At 39.7% G+C, this 5,489-nt stretch overlaps 1 pseudogene; it reads right to left on the minus strand.

The window, feature by feature from the left end:
* Positions 1-880: 880 nt before the first annotated feature.
* On the minus strand, positions 881-2,202 carry LOC145432378 (E3 SUMO-protein ligase ZBED1-like; annotated as a pseudogene).
* Positions 2,203-5,489: the final 3,287 nt, after the last annotated feature.

The raw sequence follows: 5,489 nt of genomic DNA on the forward strand, positions 1-5,489 counted from the left end.
CAACTACAGAACATTTCAAAGAATTGTTTCACCTCAAACTATACTCTTTAACTTTGGTTAAGAGAAGATATTTACTAAGAAAGAAAGCTTAACAACACCATATTATTATGTTCTATAGTAGGACTGCACAGTTATGGCCTAAATAATTACCATGATTGTTACGATAAATATTCATCTCATGATTGAGCTTTTTATTTTTATATAGATAGATAGATGACTCCAGACTACATGTATGGTATTTCAGCGAGGGTTATGAATTATGCAACCGTGTTGGACATCTGAATTGACCATGGTGATTCATGTTTGTATTGTGTTCAGGAAGTGGGGACAGTAGAAGGAAGTTTGATTTTAAGCATCAGTTTTCTAGGACCACACAAAGGCAAATGTGTCCGACAGTTAAGGGTATAAGAATATGGAATTAATCTCAAGAGTTGCAGAAATATGCACCGTTTTAAATGTGTTGCATACTTAAAAGGATAAATCAATATGAAAAACATGAAAGTTTGGGGTAAATGTGGAAGGAAAAAATTTCATTGCCATTTAGTAGTGCTGTATACTGCTGATTAGGGCTGCCACAAACGATTATTTTGATAGTCGACTAGTCACCGATTATTTTTGCGATTAGTCAACTAATCAGATCATACATCCATTGGATGTAAAACGTACAGCTTATTGCACCAGCATGCATCTGCTCTTATATAACTATCATTAGCTTACAGCTTAATGTGTTTAAGGTATGTGGAACTAAAAATAAAGACAAGATGATAGTTTATTAAACTTTTAATGAAATTTCTAGTTTGAAGCAACAAACCGAAAACGGATATAACAAAAGTGCTCACAACTATATTGAACTTTGGGACTATATAGTCAGTATAGCAATCTACCCAAGATTATTGTTCATAGCCAGGAAAGTTAGCTTTTCTACATGTTCTGCAGAAAGGCTTGCTCTTTTTTGAGAGCAGATGTTCCCTGCTGTGGAGAAGATCCACTCCAATGGGGTGGAGGTTGCAGGAATGCACAGAAAATATTTGGCTAGCTTTGTGGGGAAACGTCCCTCATTTTCGCTCCACCATTTAAGAGGATCATCCTTTTTAGAAACTGTGGCTTCCTTAAAGTACAGCTGAACTTCACTTCTCACATTTTGGACATCTTGGTCCTCCTTAGATGCTTCTTCCTCATTGTCACCTCATTGTTAGATGCTTCTTGACTCCTTGAGTCTGTCTGTGTCAGACTCAAGGGGTCTTTTCAATTCTAACTGAACCATTGGCCGTCTGCACTTTTGAATGCTCATGTGTCCCAGCATTTGCTTCTTTGACAGCAAGCACTTCAACAGTCCCCTGCACTGATGACATCTTCAGGAGCCAAAAACTTCAACTTTCTGTAAGCTAAGGCAGCTGCGAGAATAACAGGGTTTTCTTTGTCTGCTGAGAAAGTGGATATACTCCCCCATCTCTATGTTATGCCTTTTTCTGCACTGGCAATGAAAGATTTTCCTGAGCTCGTCTCAGGTTGGCTTTGGTGTACAGCCCGTGTCAGCCCTTTGACCACCTGTGGAAGACCTGAAATGGTTGTGTACTGCTGTCCACTAAGGTAAACAGGACCAGTCTCAAAAGGTGCCAACCCTTGCTTCAGTTCTTCAAGCAGCACCCACTGCTCTGGCTTCAAGTCGAAGTAGTGTTTCCCCCTTGGCGTTACCTCGGGATCTGAAAGAGTAGCAGTGAGAGGCCAGCGCTATTCGAGGAGTCTCTCTATCATGTGGAATGTACTATTCCATCTTGTACTGACATCTTGGATCAGTGTATTTTTCTTCACATTCATTTGCTCCTGTTTCATTTTTAGCCTTGTACTAGCCAGCTCACTTCTCTTAAAGTGCTCCACTAGCTGCCTAGCAGCACCTAGTGCTCTCTCCGTTAGCTCGATAACGCGGTGCGAGGGCTGCACTGGGCTCACTAACAGGGATTTGCCACGTTAATGCTGTTATGGCATTAACGTCATATTAACGAGATTAACGCTGACAGCACTAATAATAAGTAATAAGTAGCTCGCTGTTTACGCTAATGTTAACAGCTAACTAGCCAATTAGCTTACCGAGATGACTGTACCACTTCGTCGTCGGATGCCACAACGTGCTTCCTTTTTAGATGCTCGTGCATTGCCGACGGACACTGCTTCTTCTTCTTCGTCTTTGGCGTTTAACGGCATCCTTGTAGATGCATTGTCGCCATCTTCTGTTTCAGTCCGTTATTACACTCTTAAATCCTACTGTTATTCCTGCACCTTTCAGGATTTTACGACGCTTCAAACGACGCGTCGACTATTAAATTAGGCGTCGACGATTTTAATAGTCGACGTAATCATGACTAGTCGACTAATCGTGGCAGCCCTATTGCTGATTACACTGATTTGATGTTTAGTTTTGCATTGTTACATAAAGATACATGTTAGTGGGCTTTTTGGGTTGTTGGCGCCCTCTCGTAAGGATAATTAGATTGGAGATAGGGGGCAGGTGCTAATAAGAATTTATTCTTCTTCCTGCTCCTTTTCACCCATGGGTGCAGTGTTATATTAGTGGGAAAGAGGATTTGTATGTAGGAAATGAAACACTGTTGAACCATGTGTGAAATAAATAAATAAATGAAATGAAATAAAATGTTAGCAAACATTGCGTTTTTTTCTTGACATTCATTTGATTTTTTTTTTTTTTTGGTATATCTGTCATTTCATGAAATATTAGTTGCAAGTTGTTCAGACTAGTGTAGGGAACAGAGTTAAGCCAAGAACTACACAGTGTAGGGAACAGTTGTGATTCGCAAATGATCAAATAGTAATTTAGGGAGTGCTCGATTTGCTTTTATTTTTGTGTCAGTGTTACTTTATCATGCTCAATTAATAGTGGGAAGCCATGACCAAGATTAAAATGTGTTTGATTGTTCAGCCCTGTGACATACTATGTTGAAAAAGACAAACTTGGCTAGCACCATGGATCAGCTTAGGGTTGCAAAGGCAGTTTTTTTAAGGTTCCATGGGACCCTTAAGAACCAAAGAAAACATCTTTGTGTGTTCTCCTGTTGTGGTTTAATGCCCAACAAGCATAACCTATAAGAAACAAAAACACACAAATAGATATTATCTCTTAATCTGCATTTTTAAAATGTCTTTTTTTGGTTCAGGGTTCAAGTTTTTTTGGAACTTGTTTTTGCATCATTTAAATGGTTGTTAGTTTTACCTCTATAGAAATTCACTGAAAGCAAAAGAATTACACTGAAATGAAAGACAAGCTTTTCAGCTCTGCAGGGCCATGCTTATTTAGTCTAATGATGTCACTATCACAGAGTTAAGCCAAGAAACAATATTTGAAAGGAAAACAGCACAGCTAGAAATTTGATGTTTACCAAAATACAAGATCGACTAAATACCAGCAAGGGGCAATATGGTGAGTGATGTATGAGGTGGAAAGGTGCATGGAGAGGCGAAATAAGAGAGCCTGAATGATTGACAGTCTGTCTGCTCTGCGTTTCAGCAACTGAGGGGTGGAATCAATGGTCTTACTTGGCTACCCATGGTAAAAACTTATCCCCTCTCCCTACCTCTCTTCAGTTGTTTCTATCTACCTGTGTCTAAAACCGATGCTTATACTCACATATATTTTTGCCTGCTTGATCTTTTTATATACAATAACATTTCAGTAAGCTTATCCTTCCTGTTCCTTAGGTTTTTCTTCCCAGTCTTTATATCCATGGTGATATACCATAAGCCCCTAAAATACATATTGTACTACTTGCTATTTGTTATAAATTCTTATTCATATAATACATTGAAAAACAATGATCAAAATAAACAAAAGCACACATATTAAGAGTACGAATTTTACGAAAATTTGATTAACAACAACAACAAAATACAGCTTGTTTAAAATCTTCATTAAGGATACTTGTAAGTTTCACAGTAAATACAAAGAATCACGTTCTTTGTCTGTCAAAGTAGCTCATGAGCTTGTCTTATTGTTCACATAAGAAAGGGAGCAGAAGCTGAGCAAAGTATAGACCAAGTGACAAAGCAACAATAAAAAATCAGCTACAATATAGAAGATTGAGTTAGGTAACTGACAAGGTATGGAAGCAGATAAAGTGTCCCTCCAATGGCCATCTAACCTCTGACCTTTGTAACGAGTGGCTGAGTGTCTAAACGTCATTCAGATAACGAGTTATGGCCCCGTTGACACTAAATGGCAGTCAATGGACAGATAGATGGCCCACTGGGAATGGATGAAGTCAATGGGCAGTGAGAGTGAGTTCCATATTGCATTAATGGGAGCAATACAATATACTAAATGGTATTTAGCAGACACTTTTATCCAAAATGTCTTGAAGTACCTCATTGAGTGCTTTTATTTTTAGAAAGAGTGGCCCCATTGAAAACCAGGGTCCCTTACACCCCAAACCTGTTGGGACTTTGAGTACTTGCAGTGCAGCAATACTGGATTCATATATTCTGAGTCAGCAGGCAAGTATTCCTTTTTTTAATTTTAATTTTATTTTTATATGCAATAAACAGCAAGGAATTTTATATGAATCAGGGGATTTCAGTAAGTCTACATGGTATTTAAAATAATGAAGAAAAGGCACAGAACCCTTAATTCTCTCGTGTGGGAGGGGAGTTTCACTTCTTTACCATTAGGCAAGCGCTGGTGGAGAGGCATTATCTTTAGCAACATTCAAACATAAAATATCCTTTCATTCTTTTGCTACGTGTTAAGAGTCCCTCCAGTATTCATAATTTTCACATTTTCAGAATTCAATTTTGTTTTTATTTCTTTATCTTCTTCATCTTCATCCTGGCGTTGTTCCCGCTGGTGCAGGGTCCGCTCTTTGGCAAAGGATTCTCCATTAGGTCCTGTCCAAGGTGTCCTCAGGTGATGCGTTGATGGTCTTAATGTCCTCCTTTATTTTGTCCATCCACCGTTTCTTCAGTCTGCCTCGAGGCCGGCATCCTTCTGGGTCGATCATCATTGCCGTTTTTGCTACCGAGTTCTCATCGCTTCGAATCACGTGTCCATACCACCTCAGGCGGGACTCAAGCATCTTTTCCTTAATTGGGGCTACACCTAATCGCTTCCGTATGCCTTTGTTCGTAACACGGTCCTGTCTTGTAATTCCCAGGCTCCATCGAAGCATGCGCATCTCCATGGTGTTTAGAGATTGTTCATGTGTGGTCAATGCGAGCCGACATGCGGAACCATACAGGGCTACTGGGCAGACCACCGCTTTGTAGATTTTTCCCTTGAGTCGATCTGGCATTCTTCTGTTGCAAAGGACACCAGTGACCTGTCTCCATTTTAACCAGGCTGCATTTATTCGTGCTCAGACATCGGAGGTTATATTTCCATTGTAGCTGATGACTGAGCCCAAGTAGCGGAACTCTTCTGTCTTCTTCAACTCTTCGTTGTCAATCATGATGGTGCCATCAGTTTGGGGGCCTCCTTCCAGGTA

This window comes from Astatotilapia calliptera, chromosome 12, assembly GCF_964374335.1.
Source record: "Astatotilapia calliptera chromosome 12, fAstCal68.1, whole genome shotgun sequence".
NCBI classification, from domain to species: domain Eukaryota; kingdom Metazoa; phylum Chordata; class Actinopteri; order Cichliformes; family Cichlidae; genus Astatotilapia; species Astatotilapia calliptera.